Consider the following 18,260-nt stretch of genomic DNA (forward strand, 5'->3'; position numbering starts at 1 on the left):
TCTGCCATCTCCTTCAGGAAAAACAAAAAAGAAGAAAAGAAAATTATCAGAAGGGTTGGAGTATCCGTAAGCACCCACCACCTGAGTTGGTAATTAGCTGCCTTTAAGATTTAGAGGTAATCGAATTTTTTAGTCAAAAATGGTCAGAATTCTGTTTCCTTTCAAAGTGTGGATGGTTCAGACTTGGAGTCCCTCCCTTCCTCTACCCTCAAGGCACCCTTCCATCCCTCCCTTGTCTGACTGCCTTGTGGAAGTGTAGGGCAATGTCTGCCACTGTTTCTTTCCTGGCATGGAGAAACAATAACCATTTACATCAATGAAACATAAATCTGGGAGCATAATGGCATCAGATATCAATCAAAATAAACCAGCTGTTAAGCAAACCTGAAGACTGGTAGGGGAATAAAGACAAGATCAAAGGCTACAGTTCTCACTGCAATGTGAGCTTTTCCACTGCTTCCCAGTTGTGCCATTACTGCTCGACTGAATGACAACAGACCACTGCATTTCAGAACTACCAAAGAAATCTCCACTATAGGAAACGCTCAGCATAAGGTCAGATCCTTCATTATTTTAGTCTTCCAGCACAAATATCAGGTCATATGGGTTCACTCAGCTGAATTTCCTGCATCTGAGCTGTAAATTCTTGACATATTCAGCAGTTCCTCCATAACTACAGCACCCAGAATAAAATATTCTTGCCTTGCCTTGCCTTCCTTCCCTTCCCACAAAAACTCTCCTCCTTCTCAAAGATTCCAAGTTTTTTCACTTCAGATTTTGGGGGGTGGCTTTCCCCAGGTTTACCCTTGCAGCCAGCCTGCTGGTGGTCCTGGAAGGCAGCACAGCCCTAGCCTTCACCCAAGAACTTCTACATGATCACTGGGTCTGGTGTCCCTCTCAGTAACATACAGGGTATAATACTGGGTATAATAGTCTCAGTGGGTGAAATCAAATAAATTAGTATCATTTCAGGGGAAGCAAGTAGCAGTAGTTTTGGTTCACTACACCAAATGTGCTAAAGGCTGAGAGTTGCCAGGAAAAGGACCATGCAAAATAAGGGATATTTTCTTCTGTAACATGGTGAAATTAAAGAAAAGCTAAAATTTGTATTCAAACACTAGCTTCACATGTCCAATTCTGCCATTACTGAATGAATGTGCTGAAATGTGAGGAAAAAAGACTTACTTCTGTCAGGGAGCTCTGAAGTGCTGTGATTATCAGGGAGAAATGGAAAAGTTCCCTGGAATTATCTAGTGATCATGTACTGGGCTGTTTCAACTCGTACCTGAACAGCTCATACCTACGTGAGAATACCAGGAGAGCAGCCCTCATCTCTCCATCTCCCGATTTTACCTGTGGGTTGGATAGTCCTGATAGTTCTCTTCCTCTACTTACAGCAAACACACTCTAATTCATCCATTAATGTAACTTGTCAGCTTCTGTTGTAAAACAGTGGTCACAGTTTGAAGGTACCAGTACACGTGGTCCACAGTGATCCTCTTATATTGGTGTACCAAAGTCACCATCAAACATTCTTTATTTGAAAGCAACCACATGTATTATGTTGCTGATTTATGTTATACGTTATTGTACTACCCAGTCATGGTTAAAAACACTTTCCTCTGGAAGTTTTGGCCTAACAAGTATTTTAGATGGTAAATTCCATGAGAATATGCTGTTAATTTTTACCTATCTGGTGGCTTACTTTAATCACTGCCTTTATAGTGAAGTCACTGCTGGGATGGTGGACAGCAAATATTTAACAGTAGTTGATAATGCTATGCAAAAGTGTAGGGAACAAACTGAGGAAGAACACCATATCCAATTGAAGTGGCAGAGGAATGCAGCAGGCAGAATGTAACTACGTGTGTCAGAATTTGCCTAGGAAACTGAAGCAAATGCCTCCACTCCTTCAAAAAATGTACTTTTTAGCATATAGTGATCTAAGTCTCTTTGCTAGGTGAACATTGCACTGTTAGAGTGCTGGCAGGAAAGTTACAGTTAAAAAACCCCGCCAGATACAATAGAATAAATATTTCCTGAATGTTTATTAATTTCAAGCTGATATAAGGAAAAAATATGCCATAAGAAAAGCAAAATCAAGGGAAAATAAAGCTAGTTTTGAGCTTCATACATTTCTCAATTTCTAGGAGCCAGAGCCAGAGGCAGAAAAGAACCAGGGATACTTCTGACCCAGGAAATGCTAAACTTGACACAAATGCCTTTCTTTCATAGGATTTAAGACCTGAGGCTAGACTTAAATTTTGAAACTGTTGAAAATTATTTGGCAATTCATTATGGTTTTGATGACAGCACTCAAATCTTTAAAAAAACAGCCTGGGATCTTTTGGATGCCTTTAAGTCCTGGAAGGAAGGTCTGAAGTCTATATTCATTAGTAAGAGCAAAAGTCTATATCCGGAAAGCAATTCAGAAGTGGAGAGATGTGTTTAGAAAGTCAGCACCCAGCCTGGTGATGCTGAGCCCCTACTAGGCACTGTGCAGGGGATGGCTACAGGAAATCCTCTCTGTATACTGCTGAGAGTAACAGAGAGCCTCTCCAGCTAGCAAACAGGGAAACCCTAAGGACAGGCACAGGTTTTTAACGCTATCCTCAAGGGCCCATGTGTTGTCCTGAGAGTTATCGGAAGGTGCCTTCCCTTCTTCAAACCAATGTCTCAGCCTGTAGGAAAACTGCCTAAATTACAACACAAAGCAGAGGTGTCCAGCCATGCTTTGCGAAATTGACCTCAGGACAGTCTACAGTGTCCTGATTGACATCTGCAGTTCCATGGAAAGTGGCTAACTGCTACTCACTTTGGTCCTTCAGAACTGGGAGAAATCCTATTTATTTGGAAAGCTCCCAAACCAGCCAGTAATTGGCACATGCCCTCTTGCCTGCTCAGGCATCCTTTGCAACAGGACAGATGCTCTCAAAGTGAGACCAAGTGTCAACTTAAACACTATGCATAGAGGAAGAAAAGGGGTAGCTTTTCACATTAATCTTAATCCCCTGGGCCCTGGAAGCAGCATAGATGAAAAAGTTAATTAGTTGAAGCAGAGTACCATGCAGAGGAAGCAATATTCCCTTTCATCCAAAAGCTAACTTGGGTGTGCAGGGTCTACATATGTGCTGAAGCCAAAGAGGGAAGTGATAGGGATACTTATCACTGCTTCAGCCACTGCTCTGGTCATTAGTTTGTTATGCTGTCTGATTTTCCACAAGTGATAAAAATGGAGTATTTTGGTATCTATGCGGGCTGCAGATAAACATTATATGAAACAGCTGCAGCAAGAAACAAAACAGAAGAGACTGGGGAGACAAACTTCAAATATAAAATTCATTTCAATAACATATCATGTTTTAGGCCAGCCTCCTTTCACAATGTTCCACAAAACCAGTCTTAATAGAGACATTTACAAGCATGGAGTATAGGTTTGGAAGAAGCCAAGACTCCTTTTATTCCAGGAAATTGAGAGAAACTTTCCATGCAGACATACGCAGTCGTGCAATCACAAAACCTCCTCGAGTGTAACTTTAAGAGACACAGCAGCACTGCTTGTCGGATCAGCTAGAATCACTTCATTTTGACTGAAGAGAGGAAAAACAACAGTAAAACCACTGGGTTCAACAATTTGGGCCAAGTCCTAAAAATAGAACTGCTTTCTTATGGGAAGAAATACAAAAGAAAACCTCAATCCAAAACAAACAAACAAACAAACAAATGAAAAAACACCCTCCAGAAGATCTGAACTGTTCTCAAAACTGTCTGAATTTGGTGCCAAGCACACAGGGGCAGCCTAATACTTACGAGGGTACCTGTGCCAGCTTTGAATCCCTCCAGTAACTAGAGAGTATATCCAAGACTGGGAAGAGACTACGGAAAAAAACCCCTGTTTTCTAGTGGGCAAGCTGTCCAGCTATTTTAACCTTTGCTTGAACACTTGCCTTGAGGCCTCATGATGCACAGTCTTTCCCCAGCAGACTGCCTCCAGCTGCCAGTGCTTGCAGCCTGGCATGGCTCTGCAGTGGGACCAGCACCCACGCTCCAGCAGTGCCTGCGATGAAGCAGCTTTGCTTCTTGTGAGGAAAGGGTTCAGCCCCACTGATGAGACTGGCAACTCCAGTCTTCTCACTGCCCAGACCAGGTGTCTTTCGTAGTATATGAGTCAGCAGTGCCCTGGTAGCAGGGGGGCCCAACCGTGTCCTGGGTTGCATCAGGCAAAACATCACCAGCTGGTCGAGGGAGGGGATTGTCCCGCTCTGCTCTGACCTGGTGCAGCCTCACCTGGAATATTGTGTGCAGTTTTGGTCACCTCAATATAAGAAACATATTAAGCTGTTAGTGTTCAAAGGAGGGTAACGAAGATGGTGAAGGGCCTTGAAAGGAAGCCGTATGAGAAGCAGCTGAGGTCACTTGGTCTGTTCAGCCTGGAGAAGATGACATTGAGGGGAGACCTCATTGCAGTTACAACTTCCTCACAAGGGGAAGAGGAGGGGCAGACACTGATCTCTTCTCTGTGGTATCTCTTCTCAGTGACAGGACCCAAGGGAATGGCCTGAAGTTGTGTCAGGGGAGGTTTAGACTGGATATAGGAAAAGGTTCTTCACCCAGAGGGTAGTTGGGTACTGGAATAGGCTCTCCAGGGAAGTGGTCACAGCCCCAAGCCCAACAGAGTTCAAGCATTTGGATGATACTCTCAGCAACATGGTGTAACTCTTGGGGATGGTCCTTTGCAGGGCTAATGGTGGGACTTGATGATCCTTGTAAGTCCCTTACAGCTCAGTATATTCTGTGATTCTGTGATATGTCTGCAAGAGGGATTCAGACCCAGGTGAGGGTCCTCGCACAGGGTCACCCCGTCATTCCCTCTGGGCACAGAGCAACCCTGCAGCTTCCTCCCAGGAGGGAACAGGGCATCGCTACTGCAAAATGGATCTGCTTTTGCACAAAAAATCACTACTGTGAATGATTTGCCTGAAATCATCATCTTAGAGCAAGTCCTTGCTGTGCTAGGAGCTGTACAAACTCAGAAGTGTCTGTGTAGGACTGGAAAGGCACAGGGGAATGTGCTGTTGCTGGCACACAAAATAACTGAAAAGGAAAGGCAGTTTTATGTTTCCCTGCCTGCACCCTTCAGAATGGGTGAAACATGAAAAATAATATTAAGAAAATAAGTAACAAAGCAGCTTACATTTATCCCCTGTGAGATGCCCTATTATCTTACTAAGAACCAGGCAGAAATACGGCTCCTCATGATTTTGCTTTCATGCTTTGTTCAATCTCAAAATGTATGGTACTAAGAGAATGTATCTCCTTCAGGGACAGAATAAAGGAATAAACACTTTCTGCCATTATGCTGGCAAGAAATGCAGGTCTTCTTTGTTCATGAAGAAAGGGAGGATTCTGGATTTTCATTAATCACCTGAGAGCTTCATGCCAAAACACCTGCAATGTCACTACTAACATCTCACAAAAGAGTTCTCAAGAGTTATCAAACTTTCATCTCCTCCTCTTTCTCTCCAGGCTGATGGCCTAACAGCTGTTTGTCCAGAACACCTGAAGATGCTGCCTGCAAAGACTCTGGGAGGGCAACTCAGCCACTGTGATGGTTTCAGTCTAGGCCTTCCTGGAAACCAGCTTGTAACCAAGAAGGAACTAGGAAGGTGACCAAGGAAGTATTCCATGCTATTCCTTTACGTAACCCAGGGTATAAATAAGGCATTGATAAGAGAGTTCGCCCTCTTTCCTCTCCGGCGAGGTTCGAGAACGGTGGGTCCCTGTTTCGGTTGGGCTTATCTGGAGCCGAGGCCTACAGTGACTGCCGTTATCTGCCACGCGTGAGGGGAGAGCCAAGGACCGTGTCTGGCCATCCTGCCTGTTCGAAGGGAAGTGGTGAGAATTTTGCTAGTTTGCCTTCGACTGGCTGTTTGACTTGTTCGGTCCTTGCCCCTTTTTGTCCTTCTCCTTTTTTTTCCCCTCCACCCCCCCCTTCCCCCCCCGGTGTGTGGTATTCCCCTTTCGTGTATCTGTCTTATATATAAATATACATATATATATATATACATATTTTTTTTGCTATAGCTTTGGCTGCTTGGTTTTTCTTCTTTTCCCTCTCTGGGAGGCGGGTCCTTGTTGTCGAGTTTCGGGGGACTTGGCAGGAAGCCAGCTCGAAACTTGTACAACATTTTTGGTGTCAGAAGTGGGATATTTTGGTTAAGTTTGGCTTGTTTTGATAAACATTTTCCAGGAAGACAGCTAAGCTCGGTGTTGTTTTGCAAGCCAATCTATTGTTTTGGGAACAGGTCTGGGAACACTGCCAGAGTCTGGGAAAACAGCCAAGGAAACTTTGTTTATATAAAACAAAAGTTTGTTTTGGGATCAAGAAGAAATAATAACAAAAAGCAATGGCTATTTCATTAATTTGTCTTATAATTCTAGCCGTCTTTACACCTGTGTTAGGCTACTCTATAGGGAGACGTCCAGACCTTGAGGATGGATGGAACGAATTGCTTCCATCCTTTAATTTTGACATCGAAGGTTTGGTAAAGGAGATCCCCATGGTTAAAATCGGCTCTAATTACTATATAAATCTTATTGCAACAGTACTGTCATTGATAAAGGTACTGGAAGTGCTCCTTAAACTTGGAAGAATGGGGTTCCGTTGCTCTCCCTCTTGTAGGAAAGATCACACCTCAAAGGGATTCGCTGGAACTTTGGAAAGGGCTGCAGACAGGCCAGTCCCCGGGTGGCATGGAGCTTGGGGAGATTTCGGTAGATTAGTAGGACGTGTGTCACCCCCCATTAATTGGGAGTTCACACCAGAACAAATGTTTGATTCTGGTGAGATGGCCCACTGTTTGGCAGAAGGGTGTTTTTCCTACAAAGATCCGAATATGCAATTCTCCGCTTTGTGCTGGGGCCTGGCTAATGCTTATCGAGCTGCCATAGACCACCTTCAGAGGGCTAAGGTCGACACAGAGACCCAAACCACGCCACTTGAAACCAGTGATGTCCCTATTAGGTCCACAGAAGTTGGGGTCCAAACACAACTTGAAGTCAATGACATTTCTACTAAGTCCACTAGAACCGGGACTCAAGCTAAGAACCGGAAGATCATCATTGCCCCTATAAAGAAGAAGAAGACGTGGGTAAGGGAGATCGAGGAACTTACGGACCCATCTCCGCAACCAGAACGCACAGAAGAAAGAGAAGAAGAAGAAGAAGGAACAGAGGATGTAGTGAACGAAGGAGCGGCAGCAATGGGAGAAGGAGCAACAGCAAGTGATGAAGGCGCGACTGCGAGAGAGGAAGAAGTGGTTGTGACTGAGGAAGGAGCGATTGGAAGAGAAGAAGCAGCTACCAGAGAGGAAGAAACGGCTACACGGGAAGGAGCACGTCCAAAAGAACTAGGGGCACGCCCAAAGGAATACAGAACAGCACCAAGAGAAAAGAAAGCAACAGCACAAATGGCCGGTGGTATATTGTCGCTTGATGATTTATATCCTGACTACAAATTCAGTGTTACAAAGGACGCAAAGAAGGAGCCAAAGCATCCCCCTCAATTGGAGGGGGAATTATCTCTACCCCTCCAGACCCAACCTTCTCTTGGAGGTGTGGATGATTGGAAGAAGCCCTTATCTTGGCACCCGAGAGACTACTCGCTACCTCCACCGGCTGGGTATCGTGAACGACGTAGAAGTCCATCTCCACGGCGTGAACGACGTAGAAGTCCATCTCCACGGCGTGAACGACGTAGAAGTCCATCTCCACGGCGTGAACGACGTAGAAGTTCATCTCCGCGGCGTGAACGACGTAGGAGTCCGTCCCCACGGTATGAACGGCGTAGAAGTCCATCTCCACGCCATGAACAACATAGAAGCTTATCCCCATGGCATGCCCAGTCTCCATCTCCACGTGAGAGATACAGGGAGGAGGCAGGAGCGGTTCCACGTAAGAGCGGAAGAGTAAAGAGGGAGGTAGAAAAGATTCTACGTGGGAGAGATGGACAAGAAATAATGCGAGAAAGCGAAATTATACAATCACTGACCACAAGAGAGCTTAGAGATTTACGGAGAGATTATATGCGCTTGCCTGGTGAACAAATCCTCGCCTGGCTGGTGCGATGCTGGGACAAGGGAGCTGATAGTCACATAATTGAAGGTGATGAAGCACGACAACTGGGATCCATTGCCCGAGACCCTAAGATAGAACAAGAAATGGGAAGGGAGAAAACGGCATCCAGTCTTTGGCTCCGAATTCTTCATGCTGTGAGGGCGAAATACCCGTTTAAGGAGTCCCTCAAGAGTTCTTCGAGAAGGTGGAGGACTGCGGAAGAAGGCATCCAATACCTGCGGGAATTGGCCATGCAGGAAATTGTCTACTCTGATCCAGAATATTATGACATCCAAGTTCCCGAGAATGTTCCTTGCACACAACCAATGTGGAAGAAGGTAATTCAAGGTGCCCCTAAACCATATAGGTATTGCTTGATAACCGCATATCATCCAAAGATGGATGAACCAAGTGTGGACACCATGTGTGCTTGGATGAGGAGCATAGAGGAAAATCTGGAAGACCCCTTCGACCCTCTATACCGACACCCCTATGATAGGGAAAGAATGGAGAGAGATTATGAATATTCCAGATATGAGGACGACCTTAGAGAAAGAGAGGACAGAAGGTATAGAGATTACCAGGAAAGGCCAATGGGAAGATCATGGCGGGACCGACAAAGACGACCTCGGCCTAGACCTCGATCCTGGTCTCGATCTCGCTCACGGTCCCTGTCATTCACAAGTCAAAGGAAAGAGAACTCTAAGCGTTGGCCACGTAACCAACTATGGGCATACCTTCGTAGTAAAGGAGAAAACATGAAGAAGTGGGATGGTGAACCCACTTTTAAGCTTGAAGCTAGAGTGAGGGAGCTGAAGCGAAAGAAGACTGACAAGAAAGTTGTCTATGTAGTAGACGGAGATTTCTTAGAAAAGAAACTGCGATCGCCGAAACACGAGAAGATGGAGGTCCGCTTCGACAACGGTAAAAAGTCTAAGAAGTCAAAGTCAAACTCTGACGACGAATGCTCTGATCAAGACCAGTAGAGGGGCCCTGCCTTCTGCCAGGAGAAGGAGAGGGACCAAGAAGATAACCGAGTTTACTGGGCTGTGTGGGTTCGATGGCCTGGCACATCGGATCCTCAGAGATACCAGGCCTTGATAGATACTGGAGCCCAGTGTACTGTAATGCCTTCGGAGTATAAGAGTACCGAGACTGTTACTATTTCTGGAGTGACCGGAGGGTCTCAAGAATTGTCAGTGGTAGAGGCAGACATGAGCTTGACGGGAGACCAATGGGAAAAGCGTCCCATTGTGACGGGGCCAGAAGCCCCTAGCATCCTTGGTATGGACTACTTAAGGAGAGGATACTTCAAGGACCCGAAAGGGTACCGGTGGGCTTTTGGTATAGCCTCGGTGATTGAAGAGGAGTCCAAGCAATTGTCTGCCCTTCCTGGCCTCTCAGAAGACCCTTCCATTGTAGGATTACTGCAAGTTAAAGATCAAGAAGTGCCAATAGCCACAACAACTGTGCACAGACGACAGTATCGGACAAACCGAGATGCTGTGATCCCTATCCACAAAATGATCCGGAAGTTGGAGAGCCAAGGGGTGGTCAGCAGAACCCATTCACCCTTCAACAGCCCCATCTGGCCTGTGCGTAAATCCGATGGAGAGTGGAGACTGACCGTGGACTATCGTGGCTTAAATGAAGTTACGCCACCGTTGAGTGCTGCCGTGCCAGATATGTTGGAGCTCCAATACGAGTTGGAGTCCAAGACAGCAAAGTGGTACGCCACCATCGACATAGCCAACGCGTTTTTCTCCATTCCCTTAGCGGCAGAGTGCAGGCCACAGTTTGCTTTCACCTGGAGGGGCATTCAATACACCTGGAATCGACTGCCCCAGGGGTGGAAACACAGTCCAACCATCTGCCATGGACTGATCCAGGCCACACTAGAGAAGGGTAAGGCTCCCGAACACATCCAGTACATCGATGACATCATTGTATGGGGGGATACAGCAGAAGAAGTTTTCAAAAAAGGACAGACGATCATCCAGATTCTCCTCGAGGCCGGTTTCGCTATCAAGAAGAGCAAAGTCAAGGGACCTGCCCGAGAGATCCAATTCCTAGGGGTGAAATGGCAAGATGGACGACGCCAGATACCAACAGACATAATCAACAAGATTGTAGCAATGGCTCCCCCCACAAACAAGAAAGAAACCCAAGCTTTTCTGGGAGCAATAGGTTTCTGGAGGATGCATATCCCAGAATACAGTCAGATTGTGAGCCCTCTTTACTTTGTGACCCGTAAAAAGAACAACTTCCAGTGGGGTCCTGAGCAACAACAAGCTTTCAGGCAGATCAAGCAAGAAATTGCACATGCCGTGGCTCTTGGACCAGTTAGAACGGGACCAGATGTAAAGAATGTGCTCTACTCTGCAGCTGGAGACAAAGGTCCCTCCTGGAGCCTCTGGCAAAAGGTGCCTGGCGAGACACGAGGGCGACCACTGGGTTTCTGGAGCCGAAGCTACAGAGGTTCTGAGGCTAATTACACCCCTGTGGAAAAGGAAATCTTAGCGGCGTATGAAGGTATACGAGCAGCTACAGAGGTAATTGGTACTGAAGCACAGCTCTTCCTGGCACCCCGATTACCAGTCTTGAGCTGGATGTTCAAAGGGAAGGTACCCCCTACGCATCATGCCACTGATGCCACATGGAGCAAGTGGATAGCCTTGATTACGCAGCGTGTACGATTGGGAAGCTCAAATCGCCCTGGAATTCTGGAGGTTATCACAAATTGGCCTGAAGGTGGGAACTTCAGTCTGGCAGAAGAAGAAGAAGAGCCAGTGAGCCGAGCTGAAGAAGCTCCGCCATTTGATCAGCTGCCAGATGAAGAAAGGTGTTATGCCCTTTTCACTGATGGTTCTTGCCGTATTGTAGGAAGGAACCGGAAGTGGAAAGCAGCCGTTTGGAGTCCCACCCGACGAGTGGCAGAAGCTACTGAGGGTCAAGGCGGGTCGAGTCAATTTGCAGAGCTCAAAGCCGTCCAATTGGCCCTGGACATCGCCGAACGAGAAGGATGGCCGAGACTCTACCTCTACACAGACTCGTGGATGATAGCCAATGCTCTATGGGGATGGTTAGACCGATGGAAGAAGATGAACTGGAGGCGTGGAGGAAAACCCATCTGGGCTGCTGACTTGTGGCAGGACATCGCTGCCAGAGCGAAGAGTCTGAATGTGAGAGTCCACCATGTAGATGCCCATGTGTCCAAGAAGCAAGCTAATGAAGAACATAATAACAACAGAGAAGCGGACCGAGCTGCACAGATAGGGGTGTCACAAGTAGACCTAGACTGGCAGCAGAAGGGAGAGCTGTTTCTGGCTCGATGGGCCCATGATGCTTCCGGTCATCAAGGCCGAGATGCCACTCACAGATGGGCACGAGACCGAGGGGTGGATTTAACCATGGATATCATTTCTGAAGTTATCCATGATTGCGAGACCTGTGCCGCTATTAAGCAGGCGAAAAGACTGAAGCCCCTGTGGTATGGTGGACGTTGGGAGAAGTATAAGTATGGAGAGGCCTGGCAGATTGATTACATCACATTGCCACAGACCCACCAAGGTAAACGCTATGTGCTTACCATGGTGGAAGCAACCACCGGATGGTTAGAAACATATTCGGTACCGCATGCAACAGCCCGAAACACCATCCTAGGCCTTGAGAAGCAGGTCCTGTGGAGACATGGCACTCCAGAGCGAATTGAGTCAGACAACGGGACTCATTTCAAAAACAGTCTAGTGGCCACTTGGGCACAGGAGCATGGTATTGAATGGGTATATCACATTCCATATCATGCACCTGCTGCAGGAAAAGTAGAAAGGTGTAATGGACTGTTGAAGACGACTCTAAAGGCACTAGGTGGAGGAACTTACAAAAATTGGGACAAGAATTTAGCCAAGGCCACCTGGCTAGTCAACACCCGAGGCTCTGTCAACCGAGCTGGTCCTGCCCAAGCAGAGTCCCTCCACACTGTAGATGGAGACAAAGTTCCAGCGATCCATCTAAAAGGTATGTTAGGTAAGGCCGTTTGGATCACTCCTCCCTCAGGCCAAGACAAACCCATTCGTGGGATTGTCTTTGCTCAAGGGCCTGGATATACTTGGTGGGTTATGAGGAAGGATGGAGAGGTCCAATGTGTGCCTCAAGGAAACCTAAGCCTGGGAAAAAACTAATTCTGTGCCTTGAGTTGTATTTTACAGGAGACCAGACACCAGACGGAAAAAAAAAGAGAGACCCAAACAAAGCTGATACGAGAATCTAAGGATGGCCGATGATGACACAGCCCAAACCAATGAGCCAGCCCTAAACCGAAACTGTGATTATGACGAAAGGGCCAAGAACACAAATCGAGTTGCTGGTGGTGCTGATCTTCAATGACAGACGACAACCTTCGAGAAAAAATAAACATGGACTATATATATATATGTGTATATGTACGGGATAGAGACAAACACAATATACAGGTGTTACGTAAAGAAATAGTATGGAATAAGGGGTGGAGAATGTGATGGTTTCAGTCTAGGCCTTCCTGGAAACCAGCTTGTAACCAAGAAGGAACTAGGAAGGTGACCAAGGAAGTATTCCATGCTATTCCTTTACGTAACCCAGGGTATAAATAAGGCATTGATAAGAGAGTTCGCCCTCTTTCCTCTCCGGCGAGGTTCGAGAACGGTGGGTCCCTGTTTCGGTTGGGCTTATCTGGAGCCGAGGCCTACAGTGACTGCCGTTATCTGCCACGCGTGAGGGGAGAGCCAAGGACCGTGTCTGGCCATCCTGCCTGTTCGAAGGGAAGTGGTGAGAATTTTGCTAGTTTGCCTTCGACTGGCTGTTTGACTTGTTCGGTCCTTGCCCCTTTTTGTCCTTCTCCTTTTTTTTCCCCTCCACCCCCCCCTTCCCCCCCCGGTGTGTGGTATTCCCCTTTCGTGTATCTGTCTTATATATAAATATACATATATATATATATACATATTTTTTTTGCTATAGCTTTGGCTGCTTGGTTTTTCTTCTTTTCCCTCTCTGGGAGGCGGGTCCTTGTTGTCGAGTTTCGGGGGACTTGGCAGGAAGCCAGCTCGAAACTTGTACAGCCACTTCCTCTGAAATACTTCCCTGCTGCTCTTGTGAGGCATTTCACTAGTATTCTAAGGCAATCTCTGTATTAGTGATTTTAACTTTTGCCTATAGTATAAAAAGGTATTTTAACAAAACCTATAAAAGATTTTTAGCAGTACAATTTTAGCAAATCTTCATCAGTTTAATTGTTGCTAAACAGGCTCCAGTGTAGCTCCATCAGTTTTCACGTAAATTCCAGACCCAGTCCTTGCTTCAGTTTCCTAAAAACCATGGTTAGAATGACAGGATAAGCTACTTTCTTCCATTCCATATGGCTGAAATTGGTATAAGGACCAAGGGAGGCCAGTACATTTAAGGAGGAAAGGTCACTTTTCACACAAAAAGGGATTTTAAGAAGCCAGGGTCACAGCTGAATTATCATATGCCAGCTAAAAGAAATATAAGAGAAACAGAAATATTATTTTGGTTCACATAAGTATCATATTCTCAATAATCCTTTTATTAGCAGGCTGCCCTTTCCTGCCTCACCTTTCTTGCCAGCATTTACCTCAGGCTCATACATTTCCATCACATGCAGTGAGAAGGGCATTTGTCAGCTTCCTGTCTCTTAAAAAATATAAGTAAATCTGAACTTGAACTTACCAAGACGTACATCACAAAGCACAGAGCAGCAACTCTTACAGTTGTTCAAAAAATGTGTTTTCAAGGAGAAGGTCAATATTTTTTATATATTTATCTTCTTTCTAAATGTCTGACCCAAATAGGCAATAAAAGAGAATGAAAGCCTAAAGCAATCAGTTTTAATTTTGTCATGTGATTCTGGCCTGGTGCATAAGAAAATACTCTTTTAACTTAACAAGCCAAGTGTGCATTGGAAATATTATTCTAAGCATTTAAGGGTGTTGCATAACTCTTGTGTATCTTCTAAAGATAGTAAAAATAGTAAAAATCACTTTTTCAGTAAAAAAATGCTGGTTTATTTTTTAAAAGTTTCTTATGCTTTTTACAGGCATTTAGTATCAAAGTGCATCTGATGAACATTTATCAAGGCTCTTCAGGTAACATGTTTAACAAAAATACTCATTAAAAAATAGTTTCTTTTTAGCATGACAAAATGACAATTGAAACTTTTTTGTTTGCAAAAATTTTTCTTTCCCAACAGCTATCATGAACACTTTTACTTCAGAGTACAGTGTGGTTAAATTGTTTATTTAAGAGTCTGAATCATTACTGTATTTTCTCCCACCCTATATTTCTAAGTTTAATCCTATGTATAAATTTTAAAGCTTTCATATGATTTGGACCAACTACAGAAGCCCCTTGGAACAGAAGCTATGCCTGTACTAGGCATGGCTCTGATGCCAAGGCCAACTGAGTGAGTGCAGGAGCATTTTTAATTACAGCACTAGCCTATGCATTTATGATTACTTAAGTGCACTTGACCCCACCAGTTGTCTAATCCTTCCTTTTAACTTCTCCACGGTCTATTAAACATCCCCATTTACAAGACTCTCTGCTGGCATCAAACCCTTGGTGGCTGCAATTCTGCCTTTCCCCCTTACAATGTTCTGACAGCCCTTAACATATTCCAGTCCAGATTTGACCTCTCAATGGTACATGTCTAAACTGAGTCGATCTCATTGACAAAGATCAAACCACTACTTAAAACGTCTCGTGGCTTGATTTCCTTCCCAGCAGACCCACAACTCCAAACTGAAGTAGACATGAAAGGCTGCATGCAGCTGCAAGGAGCATTAGGTAGGAGAACAGTGCAAGCCTCACATGATCTGAGCAGCCAGTGTTCCTATGGCAGCAGCACAGGGAGAAGGGAGGGGAAATGGGCAACAGGCTCCTGACCTTAGAGTAAATCCCTGCCTAGAAAGAGTGATGGCAACACTAACCCGCGCATGACAGGAATACTCTCTGCACACTACATATGCACAATGAGGATACAGTCAGCACCAGATAAATGACTTCTCTGAATAGAAATAGATTTTATGCTATTTCCCTTCTTTGTGGTGTTGCTTAATTCATTTGTACTTATGATTCAGAACTTTCACAGATACCATCTGGAAAAATAACTTTCAGGTGATCCAGCAGTACAACATACAGTGCATGTATTTTGTATGGGAAAAAGAATTGCTGCTCTCAAGCACATAGAGTAATTTATGAATGCTATCCTGAAGGTGATTGCCAGCTGACATTAAACTAGAATAGAGAATACAATTCCTACTGTTTTCCACAGTCAGAATACAGACAAAACCACTGCTTTTGCGAGGAGATGAAGAGGCTAAGCAAAGAGCTATAGCATCTACAGTTTTACCTGTGATTTCATTATTTACTTACACTCAGGCATTTAATTTTGCTTTTAAGTTATATCTTCTTCTTTAAGACAAGTATTCTACCAAGGTGCAAGGAGAAAGCTCTTGATTTCCATTTCTTGAAAAGGCTATTTTGCCATTAATATACTGGGAACCAGTCAAAAACTATTTTCCTGCAGGGCCTACAGAAACAGAACTAGTACCAGAAAAAAAAGGTTTCGAACTAATTCTTGCAATACCGATGTAAAAGAAAATCATGTGCTTGCCAGACAAGTTCTTTAGGTCAAGTACAGCCAGAATGTGTACTTTGAAAAAGAGAATCTATTTCCCAGATAATAATGTTCTTTGGAAAGAATTCCATGCTCCTAGAAACTGATCTGTAAAGTTTATTTTCTGGCTATATGGGTAGAGGAACATAGATCCAGGAAATATACTCATCATTCTCAGTGGATTAGAAAAGTTATTTCCTGCCTCTCACAGCTCCTTCAACCTTCCTTGGTCCTCTCCTTACCTTCCTAGCAACCATTTTTCCACAACGTCCTACAGTGACTCTGATCTCACTGAATGCAAATTTGTCACTCCTGGATTTCTTTATCTATATCCCATTCTTGAAGAAAAGTGTGGAGCTGTTATTGAAAACATTCTAGTGAAATGAAGAACAAGGGAAAACAAAACCAGAGGGCTTGATAAGATCTCACTGCGTGATTGTGAGGGGTTGGGATAACTAAGAAAAAAAGTACTTCTTATTGTTCTGGTAATGGAAGGGAGAAATCAGTGAAATTGGAGCTCTCAGAAAGCAACCCGCACAGATTACTTTAGATTTTGTTCTTATAAAACACAAATAAAACTAAGAAATGAGTAAGATCCCAACTATCCTGGAGTAAATAAGTGAATAATTTTTCTGTACAGTATCTTAGCAGTGAGAAAACCACTATCCCATTTCAAAAACTATATCTTAGGGAAGAGCAACTGACATCATCTACTTAGACATTTAACACTGTACCACGCGGCATCCTTGTCTCTAAACTAGAGAGATATGAATTTGGCAGATGGACCACTCGGTGGATAAAGAATTGGCTGGATGGTCATACTATGCGAGTTGTGGTCAATGGCTCAATATCCCAGTGGAGACCAGTGATGACTGGTATTCCTCAGGGTCAGTACTGGGACCAGCACTGTTTGACATCTGTGTCAGCAACACGGGCAGTGAGATCAGGTGCACCCTCAGCAAGCTTGCCAATGACACCAAGCTGTGTGGTGCAGTCAACATGCTGGAGGGAAGGGATGCCAGCCAGAGGGACCTGGACCAGCCTGAGAGGTGCATTCATACAAAGGCCAAATGTAAGGTCCTGCAGAAAGGTCAGAACAATCCCAAGCACAAATACAGACTGGGCAGAGAATGGTTTGAGAGCAGTCCTGGGGAGAAGGACTTGGGGCTTCTGGTGGATGAAAAACTGGACATGAGCTGGCAATGCGCACTCACAGCCCAGAAGGCCAACCGCATCCTGAGCTGTATTAAAAGAAGCATGACCAGCAGGTCAAGGGAAGTGATACTTTCCTCTACTCTGCTCTGATGAGACCCCCACATGCATCCAGTTCTGGGGCCCTCAGCAGAAGAAGGATGTGGACCTCTTGGAGTGAATCCAGAGGAGGGCCATTAAGATGATCAGAGAGGCTGAGAGAGTTGAGGTTGTTCACCCTACAGAAGAGAAGGCTCCAGAGAGACCTTATAGCAGCCTTCCAGTACCAAAGGGGTCCTCCAAGAGAACTGGAGAGTCCTTTTAAAAGGGGCTTGCAGTGACAGGACAAGGGGCAATGGCTTTAAACTGAATTAGGGTAAGTTTAGCTTAGATATTAGGAAGGAATTCTTTACTATGAGAATGGCAAGGCACTGCAGCAGGTTGCCCAGAGAAGTTGTGGATGGCCCATCCATGCAAGTGTTCAGTGTCAGGTTGGGTGGGGCTCTGAGCAACCCGGTCTAGTGAAAGTTATCCCTGCCCATGCATGGCAGGGGAATTAGAACTAGATGATCATTAAGGTCCCTTTCAACCCAAACTATTCTATGATTCTATGATATGTAAGTATGTAGAGTAACCAATGGTATAGTATATTCTCTAAGAAATGATTCTTTCTTCACATATTACACAATGGACTGAAGAGTTTTAATTATCCCCTCCCAACTTTGTACTAGTTCTCCTCCCTGCCAGGAAGAAAAACCTTGTGGCATTTCAATTCCACTCTGCAGTTGAGCACTCTGTGTCTTGAGGTAACAAAACCAATTTGCTAATTTGGTTGCTAACTCAGGGGGAGAGGACTATGGCTTCAGGGCTTCTTTGTAATTCTTGATCCCTTACCCATGTTTGGTTTTCTTCCAAATAAATATACTGCTGCTTCCATTACAGTGGTCCTGGCTCCTAAGAAACAAAACACTACGGTTTTAAAAGCTTCCTCTAGTTTCTTTTCAAATTTTTTAATAAAACTTGTGGAATATATTTCATTTGCATAGAAATATCATATACATTTTTCTCCAACTTCTTCCTGGGAGCATTATTTTGACTGTGCAAAAGCAAAATATCTGTCAGTTAATCTCTCACCTGACCTTCTGCTGTCATAAACAGGATCACAATAATGTACAACTCCACTGCTGAGCACATCATCAGGGATTTCATTCATTCTTTCTTTCCTGGGCTCCTGGATAAAAAATAATTAACAAACATCACAAAAGCTGCTTTAATAGCTTTGACA

At 44.7% G+C, this 18,260-nt stretch overlaps 1 long non-coding RNA gene across 4 annotated transcripts in view; it reads right to left on the bottom strand.

Moving 5' to 3' along the window:
- The window catches only part of LOC135411643 (uncharacterized), an 82,823-nt gene that overhangs the window by 41,368 nt on the left and 23,195 nt on the right, over window positions 1-18,260 (bottom strand). For all 4 annotated transcript variants that reach the window (XR_010429241.1, XR_010429243.1, XR_010429244.1 and 1 more), the window contains exon 2: window positions 18,115-18,206. This is a non-coding gene — a long non-coding RNA (uncharacterized LOC135411643). The remainder of the gene's footprint in view (window positions 1-18,114; window positions 18,207-18,260) is intronic.

This window comes from Pseudopipra pipra, chromosome 3 (genome assembly GCF_036250125.1).
Source record: "Pseudopipra pipra isolate bDixPip1 chromosome 3, bDixPip1.hap1, whole genome shotgun sequence".
NCBI lineage: Eukaryota > Metazoa > Chordata > Aves > Passeriformes > Pipridae > Pseudopipra > Pseudopipra pipra.